Consider the following 17147-nt stretch of genomic DNA (forward strand, 5'->3'; position numbering starts at 1 on the left):
GGTGATTGATCATTTAGCGCGTAAGAAAGGTTCAGCAGTCGCTCTTAATTTACGGCCAGCTTTATGAACATCCCCCAAGCTCTCCATAACGATCTCTGGTGAATATACAATGTAGATCACGCACCTGTCGATGCCACGTTTGTACATTGGTGGGAATCAATTACATATAACATGAGCTCTATATACAATCGATCAGTTATTGATCAGTCACTTAATAATACAAGCGAGTTAAACGATTTCAATTATGCATCGTTCAAAATGAGGATCACATTGAGGGCTTCTTATTCGGAATGATTTAGCTGATCCCAAAAAAACTTTGCCGTAGGCTACACTTTGTAGCATGTGAATTCACAGGAGTTACATAGAAAATTCCGTTTTCTGACTTTTTCTTTTTCTTCGGGCAAGAGTGATTTATATTAAAAAAAGCGAGATAATATGGTATGGGAGGTTGGGGTGATGTGCTGCAGTTTTGAAAAGTACAAGAATTACAAGCATTGCAGATCGAATAGCTTAACTCTATCTAAGAGTTTTATTATAAAGATTATGTAACTATCTCGTATATTGAATAAAATCACATTTTTATTGTGTCAAGCCTCATAATTCGTTCCCTCTCATTTACTTCTTCTGAATATCATCAAAGACAAATTCCAATCTATATTTTTAGCGAATTGCTGTCATCTTGCCCGCGGTAATGTGATACTATCTTTTGTTTCATCAATGTTTTTGAAATAGAATTAAGTATCTAAATAGACCGTGTTGCCTTTGTTATGTAATATAATTTTAGTATTAAATTGTTGGTTTTTTTACAGAGATATCAAAGTTACTTTTCAAACATAACATTACAGACTGAAGATGAATATAGACTTATATAGAATTTATGGGAGGTTGGAGAATATTTTCACTAAAATCAATAAAATGTTGTATATATAACAAACATAACGCATAAATATTATTTATGCGTATAGCTCGTAAATACATTTTAAAAAGCTCTTTGCTTGATTAACATAAACAATTAATTTCAAAAGGTGACAAATTTACTTTCATTGAAAATAAAGTTATAGATCGCTTTAATCTCTCCCGTATTGATGATCTTTTAAAAATACACCTTGTCTGGAAAAACATCTTCTTGACTAAACATAATAATTTTGCTCTGAGGCAAAATAATTATAATAATATTCGCCTTTTGGAACGAAATAATTCATGATGTTCCCTTATATGAGATGGTTCTTCTATAGATGATGGAGTGACCATATTTGCGCACATTTTAAAAAACATTATGGAGTTGAATTTCAATCAAAAATTTCTCACAGCTCACACAAAATTAATCAAATCATGAATACTAAACGGAAGGCAAGATACTGAAGTCGAATTCGCTTGACGGAATTATAAATTAGTTCAAGGGTTTCGCTGGTATCGCGATCTCCAAATTCCACGGCGATCGACTAGTGCGCGCTCGGCTGAAAAAATGTAATTAAAAAAGTGTGACCTTAATTTTCGCATGATCGTTTTGCAAGGCTTTAGAAAAGAAATCACACAGGCAAATGTAAGATTATTGTGTCAGATGGAGGTTAAAATGCCATAAATTCGGTTGGTTTCACATTTTACTTACTTATTTGGAGACCTCCGCTTGCAAACTGGCGAATTCTCGATGCTTGTCGAGAAAGTTGGATTTTCACGAGGCGGACGCAAAAGGTAACAAAATTTGCCGATGTTTTGCCAATATTTTCATTAATAGAGACCATACCTTCAAGAAATATTAAGCTGCTCTTTCTGTTGGTGATATCAGTTTTTTTCAAAGTATTAATTAGATATTGAAGTATTCGAGAGTGCGCAAAATTAGGTAACGCGCGAATTAAGGTCACACTACCATACGTTATTCCTGGCTATGTAATGCGTGTTTTTTCTCTCTTTTTTTAAACAGGTTTTTTCAATTGATAGTTATTTGTTGTAAATATCGCGTTCCTGAATCTGAAAATATCACTTTGCTGTTATTTTGCACGCTAATTAGTTTTAAATATGATAAACATCATGAACATTAAACGAAATTACAAACATTATTCATGGCGAGAGCAATTATAACGAGGCGCTGGCTCAGGATGAGGAAGGTTAATTGGTCGCTATCATTCCTTTAAAAACAACAACATCGATACTCGATATTTATTTTTTAAACTGACACGGATCTTATGTATGTAAAGGGTTACTAAAATATGTCTTACTGACTCACACGCCTATCCTGATGTAGGACAATTCACATATTACTTGTTTTCATTAAAATGATGTTAATTTATTGAATCATGGAAATCTGAAATGGCGTGAAATATAAATATTTATGGACAAATATCTCCCCTCCCGTTCTCCCTCTTTCCCTCTTATATCTCTTTCTTTCCCCTCTCGCTTTCCCGCTTCTTCATCACTCTTCTGTCATGATCTCTCTCCTTTTTTTCTCTCTCTACACATCTTTTGCACAAATCGATTCCGTACGATGCGGTTTATGTATAAACATTGCGGTGTCTGGTGAAGGCGGGCAGACAACACGAGTTGACCACCGCGATCGATAACGGTGCAACGAGGGGCAAGGTGGTATACTGGTCATGAACACGTGATGCTAAGAAGGCTCTGAGAGAGCAGGGAGTTGATGAAAGCTTAGCTTAGAGAGGGACGGAACGGGTGAAATAGAAAAAAATAAATTATTTCATCATAAATTACTTCATTTTGAATATTTTCTTCTTCTGTTTCTGGCAGATCAAGGCGCATTTATAATTCCTTGTTGTTAAGCATGTTAAGAATAATTTCATTTGTCTCATACAAAATTACCCAGAGCACCCAATCTTTCCCTTCTCTCTTAACCACCCCCCCCCCCTTCTGTCTGTCTGTCTCCCTCTCTCTCTCTCTCTCTGTTTCTTCCTATTCTCCTTCTTCATCATCATCTTCTTCTTCTCCTTCTTATTCTTCTTCTTATTCTCCTTCTTTTTCTTCTTCCTCTTCTTCTTCTTCTTCGTCTTCTTCTTCTCCTCCTTCTTCTACCTCTTCTTCGTCTTCTTCTTTTTCTTCTTCTTCTTCTTCTTCTTCTCCTCCTTCTTCCTCTTCATCCTCATGTTCGCTACCATAATTGCGTTAGTTTGAAAACTGCATCACTTAGCAATGCAACACGAGAACGGACCGTAATCACAAACTTTAGAATGAAAAAAATTATCGAGATCTGATACCGGTTCATCGATTACTGCATGATGACTTTCCTCTTCCTGCGATCCATCCATTGACGGGGTTGAATTAAAAGAAAATATATTCGTAATCTCACAAAATCAATCTTATGCCTACTTCAAATAACGCGTGGCTTTAAAGGGAAGTGCATCCTGATAAAAAAAATCTTGCGAAAATACTAACAAAAAATTATGCCAAAAATATTGGTAAAGTTTTGAAGAAAATCCATCAGAGATTAAGTCAGTTATTATAGAATTACGCATTTCCGATTTGTGACGTCCTATGTGCCCCATATGTTTTGCAATATTTTTTTAAAGTTCACGATGACTAAATTTTGTTGTGTTTTTTTTTTCTTTCAGGAGCGGGGGTGAAATTATTTGTCTGTTGATATACTGAAAGTACAATAAAAACATTTGCATTTTTTAAAAGAAATTGACATTTAATTGTTTTTTTTTACCATGAAATAATTATAGAGAAGCTGTTCGCATATGATGTAACAAATAAAAAAATAAAATTCTAATAAGTCTATTAATCATTGATGGATTTTCCTCAAACCTTCACCAAGAGTTTTCAATTTTCTGCTATTTTTTGACATGTAATTTTTTTGTCTGGGTGAACTTCCCTTTAAGAACAGGAACGAAACCCGACAAAGGGGCTATAATCTGCATGCCGAAAAAACACAAACATATATTATCATGATTAAACTTTCTAAAAAAAAAGGACATCCTTTTCCTGAAAATTTCATCTATCATTTGAAAATGTCAATGAAACCTCCCTCATTATTTAGTACTTAAAAAGAAGTGATCATCAATGAAAACAACAAAAATAACAAGTAAAAAAAGAATGATAATAACCATTGAGTATTAATTTCAGCAGAGTATTTGGCATTTGGCATTGTTCGTTGGAACACATGAATAAAAAAAGAGCTTTGACAAATGTAGCTTTTCATCTGAAAAGATGTTCAAGGAACTTTGATCAAGTAAGTAAGTAGAGCCATAGCATGCAAAACAAACAAAAATGAATATACGGAATAGGACAAAACAAGCATAATATCTTGAGATTGTTTTGGGTAAAATTGGCCAAGAATAAAATCCCATTTCAGAAACGAAAGCAATTTTTTACCACAATGACCTATAGGGGGTTCGTTTCACATCGAAGCATTGCGCCTATAAAACGCATTCATCATAGATTCTCTAAAATGTTATTGATCTGAAAAATCATTTAAAACCACACGCGATAAATAATTTTATCAAAAGTTTGCTCCGAAAAAAAATCAACCAAATAATAAATGAAAAAAAATTAAACATGCTTACAGATTAGAATAAATTTGTGTCCATGTTGCCATTGTGATTAATTTTAATCTCATGTTTTTTAAATATTTAATCATATTTCTACATCAGATCTCCTGTCATAACTGGCAGATGTTTGTTAGGATAGGGAATAAAAAATGATGAAATCCTCAATAAACATACGTTTGCCTTGGGGTGAATGACATCGTTTTTTATTCTGTTGTTATTTTATGAAGAAAAATATCAGAAAAGAAAAACAACGTATTAAAGCGGGACATGAACCCCCGAGAGGCATTGTGGGTAATCCTATCCACATCAAGGACAACAATTAATCTTCTTTTACCAGGGCCCCGTCTTACAAAGAGTTACGATTGATCCAATCAATCGTAACTCTATGGAAATCCATCAGCGTCATGATTTCTTTCTACAGGAAATTTGCAAAATGTCCTTTGTAAACAAAGGAGAACACACCAAATTGTCTAGAAATCGATGAATTTATGGATATACATTCATATCTCGAAAATCTTTTGAGCAAACATGCATTTTATATGTTGACTTTAGATTAGATTAGATAAATGGTTTATTAATAAAAATCAAGACATCATCGCGGCTAAGGCCGAATTGCGATGTATTCACAAGGTATAAAGACACAAAAAATATTCAAACAATAACACAGATAATACAAAATAAATAATACGGATAAAGTATGGTATTGAAAACTACATGTGTTGTGGAATTTTGGAATGGTAAGAGAGAGGTGGGAAGGAGGAGAGGCAGATAGAGAGAGGGGGTGGATAGGGATAGAGAGAGAGAGGGGGGAGTGAAGGGAAGGAGTGGAGCAGAAAGTCAGAAGAAAAGAAGGTACAAACATGAAAGAGGTAAGAAGTTGTAAGGCTGTACGTAAGAATAAACAAAGACTTTGCTGGCTTTCCATAGTTGCGTTTGATCGGATCAATCGCAACTCTTTGTAAGACAGGGCCCTGTATGCAGTCACACAAACGAAACTGAATCCAATCCGATCGATGGTATATAATTCAAAATAATGTAATATAGTTTGATCGGTCAGATGGGTGTTTCATAAAGCTGTCCGTACAAGTTAAGAACGACTGGTGATCCTTTCTTGTGGTTAATGGTGTATTGAATTGGCGATGGTTTAGCGCGTATGAAGGGTTCACCAGTCGTTCTTTATAAAGTCGCTCTTAACAGCTTTATGAAACGGCCCCCTGGAGTCATTTAAGGCGGTGTGACAGGGTCTAGTTTCGAAGGTTAAACGCGCACATTTGTGTAGAGTTGATCAGACTGAATTTGATTGTCAGTTTCAAATCAATATCTTAAGAAAATGAGAAAAAACAAAGAAGAGATAGCAAAGAGTGTAGGAATTACTGAAGTGTTTATAGAAAGAACGTGGATTTATAAAGAGGATGGAGAGATAAGTGAATCCAGGAGAAGATATATCTATAACTTTATATTCAAGAGACAAGGCCCTTTATTCTGAACTCTGGTTTAAGTTAAATTGGAGTCTAAATTTGAGGTTTAACTTTGGAGAGCCAATTATTGTATGAAAACTCTATGAAGGTACTTTTGTTTTCCTCAGCCCATCTGCCACTTCATAACTGTCTGAGAATGATAAAGAAATAAAAAGAAATTAAAGGAAACAAAACAGTATATAAAACAACACGAAACATTTTAGATGGTTTCTTATTCATGAAAGCAGAAGGCGTACATGAATAGCGATATTGATCTTTTTTCCCTCTTGTTTACGTCGTATATACTCTTGAAGAATACAGTGATTGAGTCCATTGTAAATAATTAATAAAAAAACATTATGTTTAATGTTCCGTTATCAAACCATCATTAATTATCCCATTGCTTCCGTGTGTGAGATACGCATACATCATGGACATACCGAATGTTGTGATGGCGTCGTGGGTATATATATCGCTGGTTATTGTGATGTATCCGGGTTGAGACAGACATAGAACGGCGGCTCCTTTGATGTCAAATAATTTTTATTGAAAACACTGACACAATCTGACGGAGGAAAGATGTATCCGGATCGCGAGATATGAATCACGAACATGTGCAAAGGTGACGTCCGGAATTTGTCACCCTAAAAATGAAAAAATGTTCGAGGGGCGACATTTTGGGAAATTATTTTGCCGCGCCTGCATTTATGGACAAAAATGTTGACACTTTCAGTTGAACAGTTGGGTAAAATGATGATGATGATGATGACGATGATGATGATGATGTTGATGACGATGTGGAAGACTGTGAAGATGATGACGGGGATGATGATGATGAAGATGATGTGAAGATGATGGTGATGATGATGATGATGTTGATGTTGATGATGATGATGATGATGATGATGATGATGTGAAGATGATAATGATAATGATATTGCTGAAGACGATGGTGGTAGGGTTGGTAGCGACGATGATGACGATCATCATCATTGTGAATGTGGTTATGACAGTAAAACTGGTGGTGATGATGATGATGATGATGGCGGTGGTAGTGGTGGTGATGGTGATGATAATAATCATGATGACAACGATGAAAATGTTGTTGATTTTGCCTGTGATAAGTGCTGCTGAAAATACTGGAAACACCATAATCTTGTTGATTGATATTCGACCATGGTTTAATTTTTTTGAAAGTGAAAATGGATATTCATACGAAGATATAAACCTACAAGGTAGAAATCATACATCCTTTATTGGATGTCATAAGATAAAAAAAAACAACCATGCATTATTATGAAAGTATGCATCAAAATCTTTTTCATGATAGCAATTGCAAACAACCATATCCCCACCCACCCCCTCAATGTATAAACTGGTTTGGAAGCTTGTAGGCACTCTTAAAAATATACTTCAGCTATAGGTGTACATTATCATTCCACAATTCAGCCATCTATCTGCCATCCTAATAAAGAATTTGTATTCTCACAATTTATTCTAAATAAAAAACAACAACATGATATATAGCCATCATAAACTTCCGACTTGCATCCTCATAAGGAATGATATTGAAATAGCGGCGTGAACGGGCCAATCCCTCACAGAAACATGACCTATTAGGAATGAATTTCTCGTGTACGAAGAGAAGCGGTGAGATCAAGGACAAATGAAATCCCTTTTAGAAGAGCCATAGTTTATCTTGCGACGCATCACCTTTTTATTGAAAATCTTTCTTTCCAAATCCGAAAGTGGGGAGGAATTCCTCATTCTTGAATGGGGAGAAAAACGTAAGCCTCGCTTTGCTTTAACCTTGTTAACCATTGATATTTTCGGTCTATGTAACCCCTACCCCCCTCCCCCAAAAAAATGGTTTCATATCTAACGGAGATTTCCATTAATCATTAATACTCTGGGAGGTCGGTATTCTTTTGGGATGGATTATCAAAAGCGCCTCCAACGATGAAGGTGATTTAACAAAAATAAGACAATAATGAGTAAGGGAGGGATAGAGAGGGGGATATATTAAGGAAAGGGAAGAAAACGAAGGAAAAGGAAGGGGAAGAAGAAGAAGGAGGAGGAGGAGAAGAAGAAGAGGAAGAAGAAGAAGGAGGAGGAGGTAAAGGAGGAGAATAAGAAAAAAAGAAGGAGGAGGAGAAGAAGAAAAAAGGAAGGAGGAGAAGATGAAGAAGAAGAAAAAAAGAAGGAGGAGAATTAAAAAAACAAAAAGAAGGAAAAAAGTGGAAATAGAAGTTGAAAGTTGTGGAGAGAATTAAGATGATTATCATAATAATAATAATAATAATAAAAGTACATTTCTTTACAAATGCATAACACCCAATGGTTTTTATGATTCTAGGACATCTATCCCGTGGACATCCACGCCCCGGACATCCACCCTCTAGGACATCCACCCCTAGAACAAGTAGTCTCTAGAGCATCTACCCCCGGACATCTACCCCGAACTCTTCCCCCACCCCCTCCTCGACATTTACACCCGGACCTCTACCCCTGGACATTTACTTTTTTGCATATCAAAAATATTTCTGTCTTTGGATCTGCTTCTGTTTACATGGCTGAAAAGGCCTGTAAACCTCACTGCCAGTGAGAACAAGAGTTTCTCTTTAACAAAATTTACAATCAATGATGCCCCCCCCCCCCCCTTCGTTTCACGGCCATTGGCATTTCCAAAGAGCGCTCAGCGCTATCGCCCAAATGGACGCCTAATGTTTACCAATTATTCGTTAATCAACCTGTCCGATAAATACTCGTCTCTTTACGTTTTCAATTGTAACCATGAAGGATGTTTGCCTTTCTCATGTATATTTTTTCCGTATATATCGGAAAAACTTAAATGATACTCAAATAAGATGTATTTGCAGTCGCATCTGAACAAGAAACGGCCTTGGTTCTCGAAGTTCTTTTTCATGTAATCGTCTGGCTCGGTAACACGCATTGCTTCATTATAACTGTTTATATAGATGCAAACTATTCTTATAGGTCTTATAAATCACGTATTTCCTATGATTACTACTATTTTGGACATGTATAGTAACAATTTTCTCCAGTTCTTCTGATATATGACGAAGTATTATAGGAGGTACAAAGTGAAATACACGCTTAACTGAACTGTTCTGCATGATGGAAATATTATTCTGACATGGCTTGTTCTCCTGACATAAACTACAAAAGTATGGTAGGTATGGTAGGTTTATACAAAAGAAACGAGATAGTTGCTTCTCGGGATGGCTACGTTATATCTATAGGACAGGTATAAAAGTATAGTTTTCACTCAAAGTGGAAAATTCTACTTATTCAGTTATTTATTTCCCCGCTTTCGTCTACAAAGATTGAAATTGCCTTGAGATAATGGCTGAGCCTGAACAAGGTAAAACAGATAATTATAGATTAACAAGACGGTGAATAACAACAACAGGATTAATAAGTTTAAGAAGATGATGAAGAAGGAGAAGAAGAAGAAGAAAGAGGTGGAGGAGGAGGAGGAAAAGAAGTGGAACAAAAGTTGAAAGAGGAGGAGAAAATTGAGATGATAATGATAATAATAATGGCATATTTACCCAGGGAAAGACAGAGAGAGGGGGATATATTAAGGAAAGGGAAGAAAACGAAGGAGGAGGAGAAAGAGAAGAAGAAGAAGAAGAAGGGGGAAGGAAGAAGGAGGAGGAGGGGAGAAAAGGAGGAGGAGGGGAGAAAAGAAGAAGGAGGAGGAGAAGAAGAAGAAAAAGGAGAAGAAGACAGGGAAGAAGAAGAAGAAATAGAAGACAGAGAAGAAGAAGATGATGATGATGATGATGATGATGATGATGATGATGAAAAAAAGGAGGAGGGGGAAGAAGAAGAAGAAAAAAAGAAGAGGAAGGAAGGGAAGAAGATAAAGAAGAAAGGGAAGAGGAAAAAAGAACAAGAAGATTAAGAAGGGCAACAAGAAGAACTGAACAAAAACAAGAACAACAACCACAACAACAATGAGAAAATAAGAAAAGGAAGAGAGGTGGATGAGGTGGAGAAAAGGGAGAAAATATTTTAGCACAAGGTTTATAGAGGTATATTCTTAGTGTGACCAAATATCAGGGTTTGCAAGGTATATTGATCCCATGCACCCCGCCCTCGTGCCTGGTGCTTTCCTTCTAATAAGTAAAATTAAATCAATGGCTCCCAGTAATCGGAGAGGCGTTGAATAAACTTGAACTTCAGTTTGTTTGTTTAATTTCATGGAATCGGTTTCATCTGCACTTGTTCTATCACCCTGGGAAATATTCTCAGAAAAATACCGACCTATAGAAAAGGGAACTTTGATTAAGCGCGTCTTCCCGCCAATTCCTCCGAGCCCTCAAACTGTGCGTAGTTAATCAATGCAGAGATGTGGAAGCTAAAAATGGATTAATCTTTTCAAAACATAATTTAAGCAAAATTGGTTTGGAATTTCTAAAATAACAAAGAGGGGGAATAATATCATCGGACGTTGACCAGTGCGCTGAGGGACAGAAATTTCAACAACGAAAATATTTTATTTGATATAAGTACAACTTTCAACAGATTCAGAGTTTGGTGTGTTACAAGAGATTTCTATCCTGATAATTGTTAAGTTGATTTTTAATAGAAACAGAGAAAAAACAGTAAAATCGTGATGAAAATCCATTAAAGACTAACAGAATTATTAATTCATTAAGTTTTGGCATTGTGACGTCACAGACAAGCAACTCTACCATATGGTATGGTATAACAATTTTCGCAAATGCCATTTCCCAAAATAAATGAAAGATATGTTATCTGTGCAGTAAATATCATCAGAAAAGTCATTTCATAACCCCTTCAATAAAGAAAAATTATATTCATCATGTTCCATTGTAAAATATGAATTTATGAAGCTTATATTATATGATATATGGGGAACTACTTGCATAAAATCATGACGTCATGATTTGAAAACTTTAAAAATTAGCAATTCTTTTATTCTTCATAATGGATTGCAATGAAACATTCCTCCAAATTAAAACAAAATAAATTGAGACTTTTCTGTTTGTATTAAAACCAACTTGTTATCAGGGTGAACTTTCCCCTTACAGGTTGTAAAACTATGCATACTTATTGGTTTCAGCAACTGGGGACCGTTTCATAAAGCTGTTCGTAAGTTAAGAGCGACTTAAAGAACGACTGGTGAACATTTCTTAAGCGGTAAACCATCGCCAATCTATTTATCATTTACCACAAGACAGAATCATCAGTCGTTCGTAAAGTCGCCTTAACTTACTAAAAGCTTCATGAAACACCCACCTGGTCTGGGTAGTCGGAACTTCATTATGAGTTGAAAATAACATTTCATGTAGAATTAAAAGTTTTCTGCATTACAAGAGTGTCGCAATTCTATTACGTCTTGATAATGACCTCTTGTTCGAATTACAATAGTCAATAAAAATTTTAAATTGATTTCAGAGCTATCACAAATAAATAATGTAAAAAAAATCAATAACAAACAGTCTACTTTCAATTAAAAATGGGTATAATTGATGCAATATTTTGGGCATAAACGTTTAACACTGCTATAATGTGTGAATAGACCGCAAGGGCTTTTTGAGGCAACCCCTTCCCATATAACAGGTTTCTCGACCAAGAATTGGGAGAAAGGAAATGATATGAAAGGAAAACGGGGAAATCATAACCTTTCACAAAAATTAGATTTTTCAGTTTCACTAGTTCAAAATATTCGCTCACAATCGACTTTTTCAGAAATTTTCACTATATATTGTGTCCCCTTAAAGATTTTGGCTCATCACGCACCTGACTAATCGTCTATACCTCTATTCATCCGTTTACCTTCGGAAAAATAACCAATTAGCAGTCTGTACCTCAAGCGGGTTCCTTATCAATCTTTTCCCTGCTCCTTTCTCTCAACATCCACCCCTCATCCCTGTAGTATAGTCTACTCGGTGCGGACGCTTTATTTTTGGGCGCTTTCGACCACATTACGTTTGCAGACCTGCCAAGCTTCTACAACAACAACAACAACAAAGTATTCTTAGAAGGAAACGAAGTATTTTTTTTTACAAAAAAAGGGTATTTTAAAAAAATATCTAAACGTAACAATCGCCAGCCTGTTGTAGTAAGATTGGTGTAAATAAAACATGTGAAATGACTCTACTCGAAAAGTTGAAAATTCACCCTTTTAAACATGTGCTCATAGGCAAGAATTTACTTCTTTTCATGCAACAAGTTACTGGCCTGACAGTAATTTTTCTGGGAGTCAGTCACGCGCTATGTAAAATACATACTCCGTGATCGGAAATTTAAAAAAAAATGTAACAAATCATACCAAAAAAAGTATTGGTGTATTCATAGCAAAAAAAGAGGAACAAACACCCTAAAAATGGAACGGTTGGCATGTCTGAGTTAAGACACAGGATTTTTGTGAGTTCCATTCAACATAATGGATCATAGGTCTAAGGGTGGCTTTGACAAGGTGGGTTATTCTACATTCCTGATAGTTCTCCATTCACGCCAATAGCGTAAGACATATTAAGCGTTATGGGCATGGGCCACTAGCGTACCTAAGGGGGACAGACTGCCCCCCCCCCCTGACGAGTCACAGCTGATCCCTGACGAGCCACAAGTGGCCCCCTCCTTTGAACTTGAAGACATTTTCTTTTCTTTTTCTTTTTGCTTGTCATTTTTTTTCTGGTCCGAAATCCTTTATTTGTGGTTGAAGACCTTTTTTTGCTTGTCAATATTTTTGGCGGACGAATTTGCCTCCCCCCTTGGGAAAATCCTAGGTACGCCACTGGCATGGGCCCTTGGAAGCGGGGTTGCTGGAGGTGCTGAACTACCCCTAAGATTTCCTTGGGGTGCTGCGTGTGTTATTTTCCATAGGTAGCACCCCACCCCCTTGAAATATGATAGGTATGATGAAATAATAGCAGAAATGTAACCGAATTTCTTTGGATAAAAATGATCTTCATTTTGTACTGAAAGCCTTATTTTCGTCAAATTTTTGGGGATTAAAATGACCTTCATGTTGTAGTGAAATCCTTTTTTGGGCTTGTCAAATTCCCTTCAGCACCCCCTGTAAGAAAAAAATCGTTCCCAGGGCCCTGGTTATGGGTCTGTTCCTTTAGACTAGCTGACATTGCCCGTTCGTTGACATACAGACGATGTATTTTAAGTGACTTTCAATGAAGAAAAACACCAATTAGAGGTAAATTGATCCGAGCATCTCACTCTGATCGATAGCAATTAGGGACAATGTTTTACATTTTATTGAGGAATGAACCAACGCACGTATCGCAGCTTAATCCGGATAATTACTCACCCAATCTTTGATACTTTCATCTCTAGCTGCATCTGCGTTTAAAAGGTGGGTCTGCCTTTATGTTGCCTCGAAATATCTGCAAATAATCAATGTTGAAACGAATAAAGAGCTATGAAAATTATTCCGTCCTTCCATTATCTTGTCCAGGTAAGTCCGAGCACCTGGATTTCTCGAAGTGCATTAAACTCGGGTTACTTCCGTTCAAATGAATGTCAGGTGAACATGATAAATGTCATTCAGAGCTATAGCCTAAATGCCATTTGTAGAAACGATCTCAAAATGTGATTAAACAGAATCCAATACCAGTCAAATGGCCACCGAAGTTTTTTTTTTTATGTACAAAATGACAAAGATATATTTTGTAGAGAAATTAGCAAAATAAGCGTGGCATTCCAACCCGATTTGGGGTTTTCTTTTCCAAGCAAATACACTTTCTCACATGTGCTTATCTGTATTGGCGATAGTATTATAGAGCTAAGATTTTATGATTTCACAAAGTTCGGTTTATGTAACCGCAACCAACTGTAACAGATCTAGATCTTTGATGATGGTGACAACCACATCTTGATTTTAAAAATTTCTCATGAAATAATGTTTTTCTCTCTAAATGCAAAAGAGTTAATCTTGTCCCTAATCACGCTCCTCTTATTGTGAATTGAGGGACCAGTCGTAATGGAGTGAGGTCTCGGTCTTTCAAGAGTGAATTTTCACCTCTTTTGGAGTGAAAGTGTTAAAAAAAGATGCACAATTTAACTAAAAAAACAAAAAAAAACCTCTTGAAAGACCGAAATTTCATTCCATACACTAATGAAATGATCAACTTCATTTGATGGATTTAACGCTATACGTACACTGTAAAAACTGTGGTGTTAAAACTGACACCAACTGGTGTTAATAGAGGATCACACCCTGAGGTGTTAAAATATCACCCTAGAGATTGAACATAACACCAAAGAGTATAAATGTATAAACCGTAGTTGTTGTAATCACACCTATGGTGTAAAACTAACACCACCAATTTAATACCGGTGTAAAAAAAAATTGGTGTGGTCCTCTATGTACACCGTTAACATCACAGTTTTTGCTGTGTAACCCTATCCTAAACTTTATAACATATGACCCTAATCCTATATCTTAGAGGAAATAAAGCCCGGAGCAATTGTCGCCAGAGCAAATGTCGTGTCACAGTAACGGTAGCATTAGCAGCAAACCGTGGCGTACGTTTACCTTTCATTATTCAACCCGTAAATAAGTTTTCTTAAAACTCTTCTCCCCGGTTTATTCATTCATTTGTCGCTATATTACACATGCTAATTCGAGTGTGATATCATTAGCCAAGCTCCAATAGTTTGTTTATTAACCATTAGACGTGACTGATGAATAAATGATGAACCTAAAATAAACCTTGCGCAAAACGTTATGAATGTATATTCAATCACATTCGGGTTTGATCATAGTGGCGTGCACATATTGAAAATCGTGCCCCCCCCCCCTATTACCTTTCTTCCCCAACCAAAACTCAGTCAAACTTAAGGCCTGGTCACACCACCCGAGCGTTGTTGGAGCGGTCATGGAGCGGAGAGAAAAAATCATCACCGCTCGCTACCGTTCACCATTTTCGATTTCGATTGTTGTTTTTTCGTTTTCGATTTTTTTCCTCAATTTTGTGAGCGAAATTCGAACCTCTCTCACTTCCGCTCAACGACCGCTCCAACAACGCTCGGGCGGTGTGACCAGGCCTTTATTACAACATAAAAAAAAATATATTAACCCGTATTCTAACCTCGGGTTTAAATCAAACCCTGGTTTGCAGTTGTGGTTTAACTATGGAGAGCCAATTGGAGCTCAAATTCCTTACAGTTCACATTCATTTATTAACTCATATGACATCCACATAGTTCATAATTGTCTGGGAATAATAACTGAAATATTTTTTTCATTATGGAAGCAAAAGGAAACAAAATAGTGAACATAAGAAATATATCAGTGAGAAATATAAACACAATTTTGATTTTGGGGACTTCCCATAATTTCAGCCCAGAGTTAGAACGTGGTCTAGATTAAACCTGACTTCAGAATACGGGCCATTGGGTTTAACCATGATTTATTCAAATTACCATTTTGATCATTTTTAATGTTTTTTTTATCTATCCAGGTAATGCTTGTTCTTATCCAGACTCTCCCCTAAGATCTCTGTTTCTCTCTATTTCTCATCTATTCCCCACCCCACACATTATATTAAACATACTTGTATACGTCTCCTACGCCGACCCCAATTAGACCCATCCCCACACCCCTCCGCTCAGCCTCTCTCTCTCTCTTACTCTCTTTTCATCTTTCCTCCTCCTTTTCTACCCACCTGCCTCCTCCAATCTCCTCTATCCACCCCCCCCCCTTTAATCACCCTCTCATCCTAATTCTCCCTCTCTCATTTTTAACCGAATATCGTATTCGGATTTGTTTCTCAATACTTTCATCATGAAGCTGCTGTGTTAGCTATGGAAGCTTAAAAGTGCCACCGGGATATTGAGATAATTATCTTGGGAAGTCGACATCTTGATAGGAAACAGATAAGATGACGAGATCCCGGATCTCATCATGTCGACATCTTTTAGAAGAGATGATGAGATGACAAGATCCCGGATCTTATCATGTCAACATCGTTTAGAAGAGATGATGAGATGACAAGATCCCGGATCTCATCACGTTGACATCTTTTAGAAGAGATGATGAGATGACAAGATCCTGATCTCATCATGTTGACATCTTGTAGAAGAGATGATGAGATGACAAGATCCCAGATCTCATCATGTTGACATCTTTTAGAAGAGATGATGAGATGACAAGATCCTGCATCTCATCATGTTGACATCTTGTAGAAGAGATGATGAGATGACAAGATCCCGGATCTCATCATGTTGACATCTTGTAGAAGAGATGATGAGATGACAAGATCTTGGATCTCGTCATGTCTACATCCAGTGGAAGAGATGATCAGATGTCATGATCTCGTAACTCGTCATGTCTACATCTTTAAGAAGAGATGATTAGATGACATGATCATGGATCGAAGATCTTGTCATCTGACCATTTCTTCTAAAAGATGTCGAAATGACGAGATCCGGGATCTGGTTATCTGATCATCTCTTCTAAAAGATGTCGAAATGATGAGATCCTGGATCTTGTCATCTGATCATCTCTTCGACAAGATGTTGACATGATGAGAGCCTGGATCTTGTCATCTGATCATCTTTTCTACAAGATGTTGACATGATGAGATCCTGGATCTTTTCATCTCGTCATCTCATCATCTCTTCTAAAAGATGTTGACATGATGAGATCCGGGATCTTGTCATCTGATCATCTCTTCTAAAAGATGTCGACATGATGAGATCCTGGATCTTGTCATCTGATCATCTTTCTACAAGATGTTGACATGATGAGATCCTGGATCTTGTCATCTCATCATCTCTTCTAAAAGATGCTGACATGATGAGATCCGGTATCTTGTCATCTCATCCCTCTTCTAAAAGATGTTGACATGATGAGATCCAGGATCTCGTCATCTGATCTTTTGCTATCAAGATGTCGACTTCCCAAGATAATTATCTCAACATCTCGGTGGCACTTTTAAGCTTCCATAGTTAGCTCCATGATAAAATGATAAACTTGTAAAGAGCAGAATATGTCCCCACGCTGAATCCCGCCTAAGAAACACCAAATTTTAAAATTATACCAATTTGTAGATGAATTCCTTTATTGTGATTACGAATTGTTAATTCTCGTTTGTTTACAGTCATATTCAATGGTATGCGGACCCTTCTGAAGAATAGTCGTACTGTATAATGACTCAGCTGAGCGGGGTGATCA

This window comes from Lytechinus variegatus, chromosome 15, assembly GCF_018143015.1.
Source record: "Lytechinus variegatus isolate NC3 chromosome 15, Lvar_3.0, whole genome shotgun sequence".
Lineage (NCBI taxonomy): Eukaryota > Metazoa > Echinodermata > Echinoidea > Temnopleuroida > Toxopneustidae > Lytechinus > Lytechinus variegatus.